The sequence below is a fragment of the Symphalangus syndactylus genome, chromosome 8 (genome assembly GCF_028878055.3).
Source record: "Symphalangus syndactylus isolate Jambi chromosome 8, NHGRI_mSymSyn1-v2.1_pri, whole genome shotgun sequence".
Taxonomy (NCBI): Eukaryota; Metazoa; Chordata; class Mammalia; order Primates; family Hylobatidae; genus Symphalangus; species Symphalangus syndactylus.
In genome coordinates this window covers 15,976,685-15,996,007 of record NC_072430.2, presented here as the reverse complement: position 1 = coordinate 15,996,007, position 19,323 = coordinate 15,976,685, and the positions used below count along the sequence as shown (strand labels likewise).

Genomic DNA, 19,323 nt, shown 5'->3' with positions numbered 1-19,323 from the left:
GGGGAGCCGATCGCGCTTCAGCTCAGCGCCTTTCCTGGTACTTGAAGGGAGATCGACCGTGTTATATTCGCTTTATTGACTTCGAATAATACATGGTTGATCTTTTCTCAGTATCAAATGTCACCTTGGAGGACCCATTGGAGATGAAGCCCTTTTGAGGGTGGGAGCAGGACGGGTGCTTTGGAGTCGCTGCCTCAGTGGGGCCTGGTCACCGAGGGTGGGCTGGGCGGGGGTCTCTTTCCTGTCTCTGTGTCTTCTCACCTTTGATGTCCCATCCATCCTCAGGACTGCTTCCCGGGGGCAACGCTGGCACCACGGGACGCAGCAGCCACGTTCTTGAGCCGATGGCACTCTGGGTACCTGAGAAGAGGTTGTCTGTGATGAGTTCGCTTTTATTAATGACGAATATAACACAGATGGCCTGTTTTCAGTACCACTACCGCCCGGTGGTGTGCGGGCGCCATGCCTGAGGCGGGACTTTCCAGGGTATGTGAATGCATGGGCTGGCGTGACATTTGTCATCCTTTCCCCTGACCCCCTCTATCGAATCATTTTGGGAGAGCTTTCAGGGGGCCATGTGGACTTTGGGTTGTGCACTGTGGTGGGGGGCGGTCATGAAGCTGACGAGCAATGGTGACGGGGCTCAGTCTGTTTTTCATGGCCAGTGTCATCTAGGCAGAGGACACGGGGGAGCTAGTCCCGCTGGAAGGCATCCTGCTGGAAGGCCACCCGCCCCTTGCCAGGATGTTGGGGGCAGCTGCATGCATTCCCTGCGCCCGGGCTGCCTTCTGCACATCCCAGTGCTGTGAGACCCTGGGTGGGAGCTGGTGCCTTGGGTGGCCATGTGCGTGTGCTGCTCCTCGTGGTGCCTGAGGAGAGGTGGCCTGTGTTGCATTTGCAGAAATCATGACACACAAGACACGAGCGGCGTCTCTTCAGTATCAGATCCACCTGCATGATTCCTGCACCTGCTGATGGTGGGGAGGGCCGGTTGCACGCCCTGTGGGCCCCCAGAGGCATGTCTGGTGGCCGAGCACGTGCTTGACTTCCACCTGCAGCCCCGTGCTGGCCTCCACCCTGGAGGCGGGTGGCGGGTGGCAGGGCCCGTCACCGAGGAAGAAGACTCCTCCCTGGAGTCAGTGCTGCTCAGTGGTACCTGAAATAGGTTGCCTGTGAGGTGTTCACTTTCTATATGATGAATATTATACAGTCAACCTCTTTCCGATATCGAACCCCACCTTGGATGCCTTCCTCTTTGCTGCCAACTCCAGGCAGCAGCTGTCTCTGTGCTGGTTGACCCTGTGGACTTTGTGTAGGACCTGTGTCACCTGGCCTGTTAATTTCCCAGCTCCACTCTGTTCTGGAGGGCTTTGGAAGTGTGACAGAACGGCATCCCCCATTCCAGTGTCAGCGGGAGCACCCGCCACGCCCTTGCTTCCGGTTAGCACGTCCCCCAGGCTGGGCTGGCCTTCAGCTACCTGATGCTTATGTCATATTTGCACCCCTGGCTTGCCCAGGCCACGAGAAGATGACCAGAGGCCTGTTTGCAGCTGACCTGGAGACTTAGTGCCTCCAGAACCTGCTGCCCATGCCCAGGGTCCAGAGCTGAAGGCAAGGAGCACCTCAGGAGTGACCCCAAAGAATGAGCTAAGGCTGTCCTTTATCACTCGTTGTTGATCAGTGAGCTCCTGGGCTCGGGAGAGCTTCCTGAGCCTGGCTCCCATCATCCCCTGGTAGAGACATCGCACCTTGGAGGTCGCGGCCCTATGCCTGCCCTCCCTCTTGTCCTCCTCCTCAGGACCGCTCCTCTCCGTGCCTAGCATGGGAGTGGGGATCCCTGGCACCATCCCTCTGGGCTGCCTGCTCCCACTCTCCCTCAGCACCCCTCTTCCCCAGCCCCTGGGCCACAGCCCTGCTGGAGAGGCCGCCCCACAGGCTAGGCCCCTCCGGCCACTTGGGTCTCCCTCCAGTACCCCCTCCCTCTGCCAGGGAGAGCATTTCCAAGTGCAGAGTCCAACTGTTTAACTTCACTGCCCAGGGTGCCTCTGCGGGCCCCTTCCCTCCGGCTTGGTGCCAAAATGATCCGAGGACTCCCCAGGCCCCCAGAGTGGCAGCCCCCCTCTTCTTTTGGAGCCACAGCCTATCCCCCATGTGTTTTCATCCTTTATTCTGGCCTTGCACACGCCCCTCCTTCCGGAGCTGAGTCCTGGGCAGCCCTGCTCTGCCCTCGGCTGCCTCCTGTCCAGGCTCTGGCCCTTCCTTCCTTAGAGGTCCACATCCTTTGCATTTTCCTTTCCCAGGGTTCACAATTCCCAAGGGGATGGAATGTCTCTTGTTCAGCAGAGTCATCCCTGATAACCCTATAAAAGCAACTCCCCTTGCCTCTTCCCCATCACATTCTACACTGCCCCATTACTGTTTTCTTTCTAGCTTACAGTTCTCTGAAATTGCCTAATGTTAATGTCTACTTTCTCTATGCCCTAGACTGTGAGATTTCTCATTGGCAGAAATTTCTCTCTCTCTCTCTCTCTCTCTCTCTCATCCTCTGCTGTGTTCAGTAGCAGAACAGTGAGTGTTTGTTGATTGACTAATGGAGTCCCCAAAGGCAGGGACAGGATCAGCTGAATTCCCAGGCAGGTGCTGGGCACAAAGCAGTCAATAAGATGTGGTGATGGAGTACATGAATATGTTAATCGATTTTTAGAAATTCTTCCCATTTGTTCAAAGCTGTTTGGTTTTCCAGCTTTTTCTGCCCTTCCAGGATGAGGCTGAGATTTGCTTCAGGAGGCGCGAGTCAGCTGGGTCTGGGTTCTCTCTTCCACTTTTCAGGGGGTGGGGGCACCAAAGCCCCAGAGGAAGTGACAGGCCCCGTGTTCCCCTGCAGATGCCGACTGATGGCACCCCCGCCCCTCCAGCAAACGCCCCAGCGCTGAGAGCCAGATGCTCTGGGGAACTCCATCTGCAACGGGCTGGAGTGTGGTGTTAGGGCTCATATTTTATGCATGGGGCTGACTAAATGGGAACATTTGGAGATGAAAATTGCTGTTAATGCATCTACACATCTTTGGAATATATTAAATGTGCGTGTGAGGGGGAGAGTGACATTAACCTTATTTAATAGCTTCAATATAACCATCCCCGCACACCACGGCATTAACAGGCACGGCCCCCCACCGAGTCTCCCAGGCCACCACTCAGGAAGAATGCTGGGTGCATCACCTGCCACTTGAGAATTATGCATGAGTCCAGCGTCAGCCCGGCATGTGGCAGCAGCGTGCATGTTCCCCGCCCATTTCTAACCCAAACACAGTGACCCTGTGCCACTCGATGCAGAATTTCATTAAAAGCAAAAATGATTGATTTATCTATTGTTTGCGGAGAAGAAAAAATAAACAAAGGGCCTTTCTCATCAGATAAGCCAAATGAGAACGTGTGCCCCCCAGGTGGCCAGGATGAAAGTCTCCGTGGACCCTTCAGCCAGAGGCTCTGTGACTTGTCCCAACTCCAGGGCAGTGTGTAAACCCTGCCGCCGGTCCAAGTTCACGAGGCATGCTCCCTTCTCCAGTGCAAGGGCCCGGTTTATCCCCACTATGTCTCCTGGACATGGTTGGGAAATTGAACAACCTGGACCTCCGTTCCCATTTCCTTGTTGTTTTCAGCGGGAGATAAGAGGGGAAGTAATAGCTGTCCTGAAGGGGCGCTTGCCTTGGTCCTGGGCCCCATCAGCTGCTGTGAGGAGACAGTTTCTGTTCCACAGTTGAGGAAATGGAGCACAGAGAGGTTGAGTGACTCAACCAAGGTCACCCAGCTGGAGGTGGGGCAGGGTCTGGCTCCAGGCCGTGTGCTCTTACCCTGCTTGCAAGGGCTTTAGGAATAGCCCCTGTGTCCTGGAAGACAGATCGCTCATCGAATGGGCCTCTTTTCTTGGTATTATGTGACGAGGAGGCTCACTTTCCCCCAGACTTAGCTTGCCAGAATGTTCATGGTTTTTTCTCTGTACCCCCCCGCCGTCATCTCTCCAGCATGGTGCCATCACCCATGAAGTGGGATGCTTTGGTGCGTGTCTGGCCTGGGGAGAGGGCTGCTTGCTTTGTCAGAAGACTCAAAGCATGATGGGCATCCAAATACCAAAGATCTATGTTGACCTGTGTTTTTCACTCCGCTCGATGGCAGTTGAGGGCTATATTCGCTGTCTCGGTTGCATGGAGTGAACAAGACCTAGTGAAGGTGGTAGGTGCGCTGAGACCATCTGGTTGATCTCTCCTGGGTGGGACCAGGTGCTCCCCGCCCCCACCCTTGTCTGTGTACCACCACTCTGCACAGACATGTTGGCTGGTGCAGTCCTGGAGACCCACGGAGCTTACAGTCATCAGGGGTCCTCAAGGATTCAGAGAACCCCCAAATGTCAGGGCTGCTCCCTTCTTGTCCTGCCTCTCTGCTCACACCCTTGGACAGGTAAGAAAACTGAGGTCCACAGAGGGGAGGGTGCACTGCTGTGGCTTTTGTTCCGAGCACTGTCTCCCCAACTTTGGGGTTGAGATGCTGGGATCAAGACCCTCCTCTGATGAACAAGCGGCTTCCTTCTTTGTGAAAATTGAGGTGACCCAGACCAAGAAGGGCTGCAAAATCACCAAGCCGGGACCTCAATACCCAAGGGGCTGGGGTTTCGGCCACCCTGTGGCAGAGCTTTTAGGAGCCAGAGCCCTTGGCTTGGCAGTGCTGGCTCATAGTAGGTGCTTAGTTCATGCCTGTCTCCTTGGATGAAATCTGACCACAGACACGAGTGCAAAGCAGGTGTTCAACACAGGAGGGTGTACTGAACCCGATCTCTCTATCACCAGGAGGAAGCACACAGGAGGCACTCAGAGTAACGTTTGTGGAATGAATAAATAAAAGCATATTTTGAGGGAATAAAGAAGCAGAAAAAAGAAGAATCCGGGGAAGATGGGCATAAATCTCCACCAAGTGCTGCCAAGGCTTCCCAGCCGAGGCTGCTGAAAAGACCCTGTGGAGGTAGAGGGACCATTTGTCATGGATGGGAACGGGCTTGAGGGCCGGGAAGCAGAGTGTGATGGGGCCTCATTCATCATTTTCCCATTATCCCAGCGGCATGCAGGGGAGCAGGTACAGCACCTGCCTGTGCAGCTGCACTGCCTGCCCAAAGGCCCTAGGCCCTGGGCCAAGTGAGTGACCGGCGGCGGGGCTGGGAATGGAAAGGACCTCAAGGAAGGACAAGCTGAGCTCTGGGAGGCCACCTTCTCCAGGAAACCTTCCCTGATTCATCCTTCACAGGCACAGAGTCTCAATTTGCAGTCAGATATCCACTGCTCTGATCCTTAGATCAGCAAGTATCTCCCTACCCAGACTGCAGGCTCTGCTGGGGCCAGGGCTGTTTCTGACTTGTGCACGATGGCATCCCTGTACCTAGCACAGGACTGAGTCCAGAGAAAGTGCTCAGTGACGCTTGTTGGCCTTGTTTCCCCCCTGTGGGCAGCACTGGACAGAGCACCCGGCAGGTCCCAAGGGTGTGGACACCCCACAGCAGAGCCTGCGGTTGATCCCGACCATGAACCGAGGCCTGGGGCGGGGGTGGCCACATCCGGCCACTTCTGCTAGGAGACGTGGCTGTGAGCTGGGGTCTGGCCTGCCCCCGGAGGCATTCCTCCTTGGGTTTGCATCCATCAGAAGGTCCGCTGGTTGCCTCTATTTGGGCCTGGAGCAGGGATGGGATTTTTCCAAGGTACATGGGGTCTAGGGGAGACCCAGGCCCATTATTAGGGTCGGTCTTGAGAAGGCAGAGATCAGGCCACCACTTTATTTGGTGTAGCTCCTCGCTCCATTGGTGTGCATTGAGTGAATGAATCAGGGACCCCTGATTCCTGCCCAGAGCCCCCTCCACACCCCACACAGCCTTGCTCCAAGGAGAAGGGGTCAAAGCCAACTGGACAGTGCTACAGCGTGGGGAGCCTTGACCAGGCTTGGTCCTCAACGATGGGATAGGCAGACAGGTCCCTGTGCAAGGGAGCTAGCTTGCAGTGTCCCTAGAGGCCAAAGGCCCTGATCTTTCCTGGGGCAAGAGGCTGCTGAGAAGGTGCCCAGAGCCTGGGTGCAGGAAACCATCCAGAATGCTGCTTCCCGCCATCTGTGAGATCTTCGTTTTCTCTAACACTCAAAAATAGATGTTTCTGTTATGCTCTGTCGTTGGCAGGGGAGCGGCGGGGCCTGCCAAGGCCTGGGGGAGCCCGCCAGCCTGCTGAGTTTTACTGTACAAACAGTTGGGGAGGGGGGGCTGTCTCTGTTAACTTGAAATTCCCTGATCAGTAAACATGCCAATTTAAAGTGTAATTAACTCAGGCCGGAAAAAATTCAGATTTGGACTGCTTTTCACAGTTGAGGTTGTTTTTCTTTTATTTATTTATCTCTTTCCGGGTGTGGTGGTATCTGTGGCTGGTTTTAGCCAGGAAAAATAGAAGGGGGACCGGGTGGGGAGGGGGCTGGTTGGGAGAGGAAAGGCTGGAAGGAAAGGAAGAGAAACGGGCGGGTGGCCTGACACCCAGCAGCCAGGTGTCTATAGGTTTTCTGTCCTGGGAGGGGGCTGTCAGGGAGATGCCCGCCTGCAGAGAGGCGGTCATTCTGTGAGGTTGGGCTGCAGACCCCTGTGCCAGCGGGCCTGGTGATTCAGAAATGATTGGGCACTGTGGAGAGACCCCAGGAAAACACCCAGTACTGCTTCTGACACTCTCTCTCCATCTCCCCTTTCAGCGGCTGCTCTGCCTGGGATAAACACATGTCAAGAGTCTCAGTCCCCGCTTTGCCACCATCTCCTCCTCTGATCTCCTTTGCTGCTTCAAAAGACTCCAGAATCTTCTCGGTTCTCAGAGAAGGCTGAATCCACCTATGACCTAGTGGGTGCATCCTGTGCCAAAATTGTTTACCTTCTGGTCCCCGGAGCCATGGGTCACAGCCTGGCCCTCACGTAGGCCTGCTCCTCAGCAGACCCCATCTGCGGCTTCTCCTACCTCACTGGGGAAGAAGGAGAGCCCTGGGGTTGTGGAGAAGCACCCCCCTCCCCCGCCACATCCCCCACATCTTACAGAATCTCAATTGAGTCTCTGGGGGCACAGCCCTCAGCAGGACAGGAACAGTCTTTGCCGCGGCAGGGGGAGGGCTGTGCTGGGGATGAGCGCCCAGTGGCCGTGGACTAAGTGAAGGAAATGACCGTGCTCTTCTCCCAGCTGGATGGCGAGACCGGGCAGGAACCACGGAATTCCTGCTCTTCGTTTTCAAACACTTTGCTGTCAAGCTATTTGAATAATAAATACACATTATAAAAATGTAAATATGTTTGTGTGTCTGTATGTTCGGAGATGATGTTTGTTAAGCGGGAGGTTTAACAACGGAGGCCATCTGCCTTCAGCAGGGATTCGCACAGAATGTCACTGGCCTTCGCCCAACAAGCACTTTGCAGGGAGCAACCTCCTGAAGTCGGGGCTCACTCCTGGGTCCCCCTCCACTGCATGCGAGCCCCCCGTTCCAAGGCAGGAGCCAAGGTCACGAAAATGCATGCTTCTTCATCAATCCGAGGTCTCAAATGGCTCCCCGAGCCCCACTGCCTGCCCGTTCCAGGCCTGGGGCTGGCAGCCTGGGCCCCACGAGGGGACAGAGGCCAGAGCCCGGCGGCAGAGCCCGTGCCCACGCCTCGCTGCTGCCAGCCTCTGCTTGGTCACGACACAGCCAGGCTGACTCAGACACAGCCCCGAGCGGGAGCCTCATAAATGACATCATTACCTATGAAACCTGCCGTGTAGTGCGCTAGCGGGGAAGGACGCACTCTGGCCGCCCGGTGACTCACACTGTTTTCCCCAGAGCCTGGGTCTGAGCTGGCTGGGCAGGGGGGGGGGCACCCAGCTTGGCCTCACTCCCCCGCTCTGCTGCAAATGCAAAAGCAATCAGCCAGGCAGCCACCGTCCTGCTGAGAGCTTTGGGGGGGGGGGGGTTGGCGGGGAGTGGGGGCACCATCTCTCCGGCCTCTGCAGCTCCAGTGGCACTCCAGAGGGACTGTCAGTTGCCTATGACGGGAGGAAACTGAGGCCTAAAGAGGCCCCATGCCTGGCCTCATAGATCCCACAGGGGAGGGTGGCTTCGGCTCATGCTGGGAACCCACAGGAAGACCCTTGGGCGAGCCCAGCCACGGGGCAAAACCTCTGGCTGTTCCTGCTGGACCTGAGGCCCCAGCTTCTCCTGATTTCCTTCGGTGCCGCAAACTCCTCCTGCTGAAAAACACTTCTACTCTTGAAAGTGGTGGCCTTGCCAACCCGAGATGTCCCCATCGGGTGGAAGGCACTGTAGGGGAATGCTAGTTTTTTTTTCTTCAATTAAAAAAAAAGTAAAACAAATAAAATGGGACCTGTTGGGTACAGCCTTCAGAGTCGGAGGACTTGGGTTAAGATCCAGCCTTTGTCATTTACTAGTACTGTGATTTCCTTGTGTCTGGCCTCCACCTCCTAGGCAGGATGAGAGTAAAATGCCTGTTAGGTTCATGTTAAACTGGGGCTCCCCCTCAATGATCCACAGTTGGGGAGGACCCCCACCAATCCTGAGGTCACCGTGCACCTGCAGCCCAGACCTCACCCTGGCCCAGGGACCTGCCCTGATGGTCTAGCACCCCACACACTGCTGGCTCTGGGGCTGTGCCCTCCTGATACACCCCCAGCACCTGATGGCATTCCCCAAACAGAACGAGAACCGCAAACAGCAACAGCCTGTTTTTGCTCTTAGGAAGCTCAGAGCAGCATCTATGCCAAAATCGTTCACACTCTGGTCCCCAGAGCTACAGGTCACAAGCTGGTCCTCACCAAGACCCGCTCCTCAGCAGCCTCTATCCCTGACCCTGGTTTCCTGGGAACTCTGCTCCGCTGACTTCTGAGCTGTGGGAGCTGTAAGGGAGAGGGGTGGGCCACAGATGACAGGAGGGTACAGAGGTAGAAATTCAAGTCAGGGCCACAGAGCTGTGTTCAAAGCTGGGAACATGACCTGAGCTCGGCACAGAGCTGGGCGCCTGGGAAGAGCGGAGAGGGAGAATTGGAGGGCACTGGGATTGGTAATCCTCAAGGCATCTTAGGCAGATGAGCTCGGGGTCACAGGGCAGGATACACGGGACCAAGGAACACTGGCCAGCCATCAGTGCTGTGACCCAGGTGGGCTTGGGGTACAGTGGGGGGTCCCAGGACTGGCAGGCCCCACACAGCAGCCTTCCCTGAGTTTGTCTGAGCCAAAAATCCCAGCAAAGGGCTTTGTGGCCCGATGCCCTTTCTCCCTGGTAGCTCCACCCTGTCTGCCCCTTTGCCACCAATTCACAGCTCTCCTGCGAGTCCACAACCCATGCCATGACTTTCAATGAGTTAAGGAATGTGCACATCTCTAAATGACCGCATGCGCCCCGTCATGTGCACGTGCACACACACTGACATGCATTTGAGGAACGGGGGCATTCTGTGTGCCTGAGCAGAGGTCGGGGACCCTGGGTGGGTAGGAAAGAGTTGAGGGAGTTGGGCAGCAGAAGCACGTGCTGGCAGGGATGGCAAGGAGCCCTGGACGTTGGTCGTAGGTGAGTGCTGTATCAGGAACTGCACTAGAAGAAAGGCTTGGGATCAGAGTGGACCCAGTTCTCTTTGAAGCATAGCTTTCTTCCGGTTCTTTCTAAGACCGAAGCAACTGACACCTGTGCAGCTGTCCCTGTGTCACTTTGTCTGATGTCACACAGCCACAGGACCCTCTCTCTATCCTGGTCACTACTGAAGCTGACCCTGCCCTCTCCCCCGGGTGATGAGGCCTCTCTTCTCACAGATGGGTGATTTCTCACTCGCATCCAGTTCCCCTCCTGGCCATACTCATTTTCTTCTTGGGGCGCAGGGGGTACCACCCCTGGTTTGGGGACTGTTCAGCTGGTCACACCCCCTCTTTGGTGGGTAGCAGAGAAAATGACACTTCTGACTAAAAAGACTGGGGTCACACTGCCCAAGAATTGAGTGGAGTTTCTTGCACAGAAAGAGAGTTTGTTTTCCAAAAGACAAAGAAGTTTCCAAGCCTCAGGAAGGGACGCCGAAAAGTCAGTGGACTGAAGCTGGCCGGGTTTCACCCCCAACTTGGGCACTAACCCTGAGGATGGGCGTGGGGGCAAAGGTGGCATCAACGCTGCCAGAGCCTCATGCTCCAACACACGGGAGCCACTAGCCCAGCTCGCCCATGCCTGTGACCTTGGGGCTGTCACTTGAACCCTCTGGGCTTCCGTCTCCTCATAACAGGACCTGGGTTCTTGAGAGAGAGAGACACTAAAGCGTGCCCGGAACAGAGCCCAGCAGCCCACTGGTCCTCCGTCACCCCAGGCCTCTCTGCCAACCTTCTCTGCCTCTCCCACTTCAGCCCCATACCTGGTTTAGACCCTGGGGGGATGCTGGGTGCACGGAACAGACCACCTGCGCTTGGGCCATGGCTGCTGGGCACTGGCCTCTTCCCTAACGAGGGAGGAAGGAGTGAGCAGAGTCCTCAGAGGGGCCATGGGCAGTCCCGGGGTGCAGAGACTGAGTCCCGAGGAAGTGGGGGCTCCTGCTGCCTCCCCGCAGGGTCCTGGCTGTGTCAGGTGGGGCTGCTGTTTCTCTCCTGTCTTCTGTCATCTTCCCTTTGCCATTTCCCTTGCGGCGCTGACATTTTCCTGGTGGGTCCAGGAGGAAGGAGGGTGGCAGCTGCACAGACAGCTCTGGTGAGGGGGCAAGCCCGGCCTTTACTAAGGCTGCCTCTTCCCCCGGCTTGGGTAAAAGAATGGGTGCAGACCACCCCTTCCATGGAGGGGTAACTTTATGGGTTCCCCCGAAAACCCCAAAACTTGGAACTGCTGCGGGGTTTCCACCTACCCTGTTCCACCTGTGCCCGGCACAGAGCAGCCTCTGACGGTCGCCTAAGAGGCAGGCAGCAGTCCCGTTTGTCTCCAACATCCTCCCTCTCCAGGATTCTCGGAGCACTTGTGATGGCAGCAAACTGAGTCTCAGCGAGGGGTTCACTGGCCTTCCACGGCTCCTGGCATTTTGTAACCTATAACGAGACGAGAACCGTGAGGATGTATTCATATTTCATGCATTCAGCTTCTATTTAACTAAGTCTCCGAGCACCCCTGCTCTGAACTATGACCCCACAGAGAGACCACCACCTCCCCGCAACTGCCTGGCAGGGCACCAGGCTGCAGAGACAAAGGAATGGGACCTTGAGAGGCCTGGAACAGTTACTGGCACTGGGCGCCCACCTCTGGGTTGGGGAAAATGCCGTGTGCCCAGTGCAGCCCCAAGATGCTTCCTGGCCAGGAGGACCCCTTTTGTCAAGGCCTTTGCACCCCTTATCTCCCCCAATGCCCTTTCCTGGCAGCCAGCCAGAGGTTCCACCTTTCCCCTTTTCGGCCAAAAAAAAGTAAACGCAGGCCAGAGAAGCCACCTGCCTGGGGTCCCACAGCCCAAGGTGGAGGCGGAGGGGGTGCTGCCACTCTAAATCTGGGCGCCCCCACCCCAGTGCCCCTCTCCCGAGAATAGATCCCAGAGCCAGAAGAAATCCACCCTTGGGGCCAGGCTGGGTGGACATGGAGAGGGGGTGGAGGAATGCCAGTGGGAGGTACCGAAGGCTGCGGGGGTGAGGGGGGTTGGGGGGTCCCCGGGGGTCCCTGCCGTGTAGTTCTTTGGGGTTCACAGATTGGAAAAGCTGCTGCCCTTCTGAGGGTGAGTGAGGGTGGCGGCAGAGGCGGAATAAAGCCCCCTCCCCTAGAGCCGGGGTGGCTTAGCGGAATCATCGAGAATGAGACCGCTGGTTGCTAATGGGCTTGGGGAAAATGGGATGCAATTTCCCAGGTGTTTTTCAGGCCCAGAGCTATTGAATAAATGAAGTGTGCGCCGGCAGAGTCAAGAACGCACTGCGCGGCTCCTGGCAGGCGGGGGCGGAGTGGGGGCCGCAGAACCGGACGTGCCTGGCGAGGTTCAGAGGCGCTAGCGGTGTGGTGGGTGGGCAGCACCGGGATGGCTGGAGGGAGGGGCTATGGGGGGAGGCGCTGCGGATCCGACACTGATCTGGAGGGGAGGAGGCGAGGGGCGGATGGGGCTTTGCTGGAGAACTTGACCTTGCTTCGCTCCCCTCGAGGGGCAGCTGCTGGGAGACCAAGTGTCACCGGCAGGCAATCAGGGCCCCAAGCCTGGAGACTTCTGGACAGGCAGAGGCAAGCCGACCGTGACGGCTTGGGTGCGGGGAGCAGGTGTCTGAGCCTTTGACGTAGACCTCCTGAGCCCCCACTTCACGGTGCAGGGGAGGGGCGGCGCAGGGAGGAGAGCAGGTTTCCAAGAGCTGCACATTTACCAGACATCACAGCCACCCCTCCGCTGAGCTGGGGGCTGCTCTGGGTTCGGGGTCTGCAGCTCACAGAGCCCCTGCAACGCTGTCCCACCCCCAGCCTCCAGAAGAGGATGGAGGACTGCCAGACCGGCTGAGGCCTGGGGTGGGGTGAGGGGCTGCCATGGGCTTCAGGGCCCCCACACCCAGTAGGAGCCCCCTAGGGGGACGGCAGATCGCCTCGGTCTCTGTCTGGCTCCTCTGGGTATTTGCTGAGTGACCCTGGGCAGACTCCTGGTTTCTCTGGGCCTCCAGTTTCCAGGTGGAAAATGGACCATGCACCCAGTGGGTCCTCCTGGCTCCAGCTGTTCACCTCTGTGCTTTCTTTTTTGAGGCTGAATAATACTTCATGGTTTATATATACCACATTTTCTTTATTCGTCCACTGATGGATACTTAGGTTGATTCTATAGCTGGGTTATTGTGAATAGTGCTGCAATGCCCATGAGAGGCCAGGTAATCTCGTTGACATCCTGATTGCATTTTATACACACACACACACACACACACACACACACACACACACACACACACACACACAAGTGGGATTGCTCTATCCTGTGGTGCTATGGCTTGAATGTATTCCTTAAAGTTCATGTGTTGGAGACTGAGTACACAACGCAACAATGTTGACAGATAGGACCTTTAAGAGGTGATCGGGTTGCCAGGTGCAGTGGCTCATGCCTGTAATCCCAGCACTTTCGAAGGCCAAGTTGGGTGGATCACCTGAGGTCAGGAGTTTGAGACCAGCCTGAATAACATGGTGAAACCCCATCTCTGCTAAGATACAAAATTAGCTGGGCATGGTGGCGGGTGCCTGTAATCCCAGCTACTCATGAGGCTGAGGCATGAGAATTGCTTGAACCCAGGAGTCGGAGGTTACAGTAAGCAGAGATCACACCATTGCACTCCAGCCTGGGTGACAGATCGAGACTCCATCTCAAAAAAAAAAAAAAAAAAAAAAAAAAAAGAGGTGATCAGGTCATGAGAGCGCTATCCTTGTAAGTGGATGAATGTGGTTATCTCAGGAGTGGGTTTGTTACGAAAGCGAGCTCTGCCCCTTCTTGTTCTCTCATTGGCCCTCCCTTGTGCTCTCTTGCTGTTCCACTTTCCATCTTCCACCATAGGATGGCCCAGCAAGAAGGCCCTTGCCAGATATGGGCCACCGACCTTTAACTTCCCAACATCCAGAACTGTAGGAAATAAATCTTTATTCTTCATCAATTACCCAGGCTCAGGTATTCTGTGATAGCAGCCCCAAACTGACTGAGATATGTGGTAATTCTGTCTGCAGTTTTTGAAGAGCCTCCATATGTTTTCCACAACGGCTGCACCAATCTACATTCCCACCAAGAGTGTGCAAGGGTTCTCTTCTTCCACATCCTCACCGAAACTTGTTATCTTTCATCTTTTTGATAATAGTCATTCTAGCAGATGTGAGGTAGTAGCTCATCATGGTTTTAATTTGTATTCCATTGATGATTAGTGGTGTTAAGCATTTTTTCATATATCTGTTGGCCATTTGTATGTCTTCTTTTGTCTATTCCGATCCTTTACCCATCTTTGAATCAGGGTATTTGTTTTCTGGTGTTGAATTCTTTGAGTTCTTTATATATTTTGGGTATTAACCCTTATAAGTTATATGGTTTGCAAATATATTCTTCCATTCCATAGATTGTCTCTTCAATCTGCTGTTTCCTTTGCTGTGCAGAAGCTTTTTAATTTGATACAATCCTATTTGTCTATTTTTATATTTGTTCCTGTTGTTTTGGGGTCATAGCCAAAGAATCATTGCCCAGATCAATGTCATAGAGTTTTTCCCTTATGTTTTCTTCTAGTAGTTTTACAGTTTTGGGTCTTATGTGAAAGTCTTTAACCCACTTTGAGTTGATTTTTGTATATGGTGTGAGATGAGGGTCTAACTTCATTCTTCTGCATATGGATATCCAATTTTCCCAATGCCATTTATTGAAGAAACTGTCATTTCCCCATGTGTGTTCATGGCTCCTTTGTCAAAATTCAATTGACCATAAATGAGCGAATTTATTTCTGGGGTTAACGTTCCCATTCTGAGGGTCACATCTGCAAAGGGACTGCAGGGCAGACACATACTGGAGCCCTGGGATCCAGGCAGCCCTCTCTTCCCATGTAGGGCCATGGCTGGAGATATCCTGGGCTCCAGAAGACTGTAGAACTAATGGGTCAGCATGGGATGGGTGTGGGCAGTTTCCAGGCTGGTGGATCCATGGCAGGTGCTGAGGGGGAACTTCAGGGACCCTGACTCACCTGCCCACTGAGGTGACCATGCCAAGGAGCTGGGTCAGCTGGGTTGGTAAGCTTTCTTGGTCCAAGGAGGACTGTGAGGCTTTCTGAACTATTTTGGGATAGGAAAATTGTGCTCATAGCAGATGGGGCTGGAGAGGTGGGTAGGGGTCGAAAGTTTCTGGGAACCAAAAAGGACTGTGACATGCGCTGGCTTTCCCACCCAGGAGTTCACTTTAGATGCTGTTGGGGTATGAGTGTGTGTGTGGTGTGTGTGTGTGTGTGTGTTGCAGGGGTAAGGATGGGTGAGGGGGCAGCAGAGTCCACACAGATGATTCTTCCCTGGTCCAGGTAGAGATGGAGTGACTGGATCCAGGAGACTGAAAGAAGCTGGGGGATCCATGGACTACTGAGATAAGAGAAATAATCCACTCGAAGTGGATACTGGGGCCTTCGGGGAGGAACACAGGCCAGCAGCTGGTTCCTGGCTTGGTCCCTAAGTGCCCTCTGGAGCTGTTGGTGAGAGGAGGAAGCAGGAGGAGGGACAGGTGTGGGGAGCTGACAATTAACTCATGGCCCTCCTTGTTCAGCAGGTAAGTGTGAGAAGGCATCAAGGCCAGGAACCCCTCCTCTGGGCTTGCCTCTGCAAACCTAGTCCAATCCCTTGTGATTAGGCCCCCTAGTGCAGAGATGGTGGCAGTGGCCATGCAGCCTGGACTTGGACTGGGGGGCAGCGTGGAAAAACTGGGGTGAATGTCCCCATTCATTGTCATATCACATCACTGTTAAAGAGTTGTTTGCTCAAATAAACTCTGTAACAGTGGGGAGCCGTAAAGCACCACTGCACAGGGCTTTGACCCTGGAGCAACGTGCAGGAGGCAGTGTGGACACCAAGTCCTGCTCACAGGCTCAGCCCTGAAGGCAAGAGGCTCAGCCCTGGACACCCGCTGTGTGCTTCCAGCACCACGGCCTTTGGAGACTTGTTTGGCACCCATCAAAAACCACAAGAAAATTGCCAGTGGTGAAACATCACATAAACATTGCTTCTTGCAAAATACTGGAAATAACAGTCCCGGCATTACCAAGCAGTGAAACAAGGCCTATGTATGGTGCAGAGCCCAGGGCTCGCCGCGTGGCATGTCCTGCCAGCCTTGAGCTCCTGCCGTCTGTGGCCGGATTCCTCAATGGCCACTTGGAGCAGGGAAGGGAAACAGAGACCAGGGAACCCAGGGGACAGGAATCTCTTTCCCTTTCTGCCAGTAGGAAGTGTTTATGGCCCAGAACTGACCTGAGCCTGGCGGGCTCACGAGCTACTGTGGCCAGCAGGCCTTTGCCTTTGGGGTGGAAACCATGCTTGGAATCTGCTGGGTGATCAGGACCAGGTTCAAGGATGGGCCCTTGGCCTTGGTGAACAGACGCCCAGAGGCCTGGGCCTGGCAGGACACAGAGCCCGCTCCATCTCAGGCATTCTTGGAGCTTTAAACTGGAGAGTGCTCTCACATACTGTCAGGGGAGGCCAGGGGAGGCCAGTGTAGGCATTTCTCTATCTGTTTAGCTCAGGTGAAAATGGCACCCATTCAGAGGTGAAGGTTCTTGCCCAGGGCCACAGAGGAAATGGGACGCTCCTATCCTGTGTTCTTAGTGTCCATCAGCCCCTCGCTGCACTTTGTGCATTTCAGTGGGCATGACTGGGAGATTCTGGGAAGCTACTACATGTGGCAGGAATTCTCTGCCATGAAACAGAACCAAGTGCTAAGTGGTCCTTGCAGAGAAATTAGACGCCATGGATAAGGAAAATTAGAAGCACATTTAAGAATTAAATCGTTTTGAAACCTGCCCCTCCCTGTCTGCTGCTTCTTCCCAGCACTCAGCAATATTCTTGGTTAATGTGAAGTTACAGCCACATTTATTTTTTAACTGACAAGTAATAATTGTATATATTTATGGGGTATGATATGTTAAATTAAAATGGAGACTAGGTCTGAAGAATCCCTGAGCAAACAAAACCACTTAGGTCTCGTAAGTGACCTGAAACTTGCTTGATTTGCAAACATAAGCAAAACTTAAGCTATTTCTTGAAAATGCCTGTATTGAAGAACAACAGAGTGGCTCACCCCTGTAATCCCAGCACTTAGGGAGGCCAAGGTGGGTGGATAATCTGAGGTTGGGAGTTCAAGATCAGCCTGGCCAACATGGTGAAACCCTGTCTCTACTAAAAATACAAAAATTAGCTGGGTGTGGTGGTGCACGTCTGTAATCCCAGCTACTCAGGAGGCTGAGGCAAGAGAATCGCTTGAACCCAGGGGGTGGAGGTTGCAGTGAGCCGAGATCACGCCTCTGCACTCCAGCCTGTGTGACAGAGTGAGACTCCATCTCAAAAAAAAAAAAAAAAAATTTAAGCTCAACCAATTAGAAGTAGCCAATAAACTAATAATTATATAACTAAAGAGTTTCCAACTGGATAAAACAAATATGGCAACAGTTTAACTGTAGCCAATCAAATACTTGCTTAACTTCTGTGTCCATCCTTTAAAAGCCTCCCTTTTGCAGTTCCTCAGTGGAGCTCCTGAACCACTCCTGGTTTAGAGCTGCCTGATTCATGAATTGTTGTTTGTTCAAATAAACTCTTTAAAATTTTATTGTGCCCAAGTTTATCATTTTAAAAGTTTGGTGTTCAGAGTGGGAGCTAAAGGAGACCCCTGACAACTCCCAGGAGCGATGAATAACCAGACACAGGCGCCTACTGGACCCGCTGTGGCGATCGTAGGGTCAGCCTCTCTCGGATGTTGAGCTTTGCAACTTGTATCCTGAGCTGTTTGACTTCCTTTGAACAACTTTTATTCTGGAGGTCAAACTGGGTCTGATAGGGACTGGACTAGGTCCAGGGTAGCGCTCTGCTTCTGGGACAGGCCTGGAATCCAGGTTGGAATCTGGAGGTCAAACTAAGTGTTCAACAAAAACTGGATTGGATCCAACTGAAAGCCTCGGGTAAGTAAAGTTTTAGAAAAACAAAGTATTATGGGTTCTTCAGAATCTGAGAGGCCCGGGACTCTTCCATTTGGAGCCCCAGCTAATTTTGTGTTTGAATCTCTGAAACTATCTAAGGACCCCACATCTGTGCCTTTCTAGAGAAATGGATGCAACTCAGGAAGATAATTGAGACTTAGAGTGACCATATTGGGGAAACTTTTATTCTAGATGCAATTATTTGTCTATGGGTACATTTTTAAAAAGTGATCCCAAATGCCTCAGAAACAATGAGATACTTTTTTTTTTTTTTTGAGATGGAGTTTTGCTCTTGTTGCCCAGGCTGGAGTGCAATGGTGTGATCTCAGCTCACTGCAAACCCCGCCTCCCAGGTTCAAACAATTCTCCTGCCTCAGCCTCGAGATTAGCTTGGATTACAGGCATGTGCCACCACGCCCAGCTAATTTTGTATATTTAGTACAGACGGGGTTTCTCCATATTGGTCAGGCTGGTCTGAAATTCCCGACCTCAGGTGATCCGCCCGCCTCAGCCTCCCAAAGTGCTGGGATTACAGGTGTGAGCCACCACGCCTGGCCAAGATACATTTTTTGATTGGTATATAGAGGTTTCCAAAAGACAGAATGACTCAAAAAATAATCTCTCTAAAGGAATCTCTACAGCACACTAATAAAAAATTATTCTGAATCTACTAACCTCTTTAATAGTCTTTAGTCTTGCTTCTTCCATCTGACTCTCCTCAATACTAACTTCCTTAAAAAATTAGATCCTTAAATGAACCAGGTGTACCTGCAACAACTAAATTTAATTCTTGGTCTTGCACACAACTCTGAGCTATTATAAAAGCAACCACCTAAGGCTAAAACAGATAAAGACTAATTGGAAATAGACTGGATGTCTCCTCCGTTACTCACCTATAATTCAGTCTACAGTCTTATTAAGACTGGCTCCTGATAATAGAGGAATATGCCCCAAAATTCCTTCTGAGAGAAAACCTCATGTTCTTTTCCTCTGCCTTTGAGATGTCTAAATCTTTGAAATGCAGCCTTCAGGGAAATGACTCATCAGAAGGAAAATATAAAGAGAAACTTTTTAGAAATAAATGGTAAATGAAAAATCTTAAAAGTCCTTTTCACAAATATTAATAAAAGGCTTTGGCCATCTGAGCAGGTAACTTTAACTGCCAGAGACACAATTTGGATCCAACTAATGAGTTTTATATTATTATACCTGAAATGTGGCTAAAATTACAGAACAGACTCCATGAATCTCTGTTTGCATCTGTCTGTATCTTTATGTACGGCTATATATATACATATATACAAAATATATGTATATATATATGAAAATCAGTAGCATTTTTATTTCTTAAAGATTAAAGTCATTAGGAACTTGAAAAACATTGGGGTTAATTCCTTTCTCTTCTGAGAAAATACTTATTTTATTCATGCACTTATTTTTTCTTTAAACAAATTAGACCTCTTTCAATATTATTTCTAACAATACCATCCAGAAATATCATTTCTAATAATAACATCCACATATAATATCATTATATGTAGAATAATATTACATATAAATTATTTATGTCTGGCTGCATACATATATATGTATATACATATACATATATACAAACATCCATATAAATACATACAT

General features: G+C 52.6%; 2 long non-coding RNA genes across 2 annotated transcripts; one reads left to right on the top strand and one right to left on the bottom strand.

Annotated features, from left to right (window-relative positions):
• Nucleotides 1-346: 346 nt before the first annotated feature.
• LOC129487437 (uncharacterized) lies at nucleotides 347-7,340 on the top strand. Its single transcript, XR_008659326.2, has 2 exons — nucleotides 347-5,013; nucleotides 6,763-7,340. It is a non-coding gene; the product is annotated as an uncharacterized lncRNA (long non-coding RNA).
• LOC134737432 (uncharacterized) lies at nucleotides 6,382-12,036 on the bottom strand. Its single transcript, XR_010122323.1, has 5 exons — nucleotides 11,952-12,036; nucleotides 10,911-11,088; nucleotides 8,856-8,936; nucleotides 7,789-8,504; nucleotides 6,382-7,303 (listed from the first exon to the last, which is right to left on the bottom strand). It is a non-coding gene; the product is annotated as an uncharacterized lncRNA (long non-coding RNA).
• Nucleotides 12,037-19,323: the final 7,287 nt, after the last annotated feature.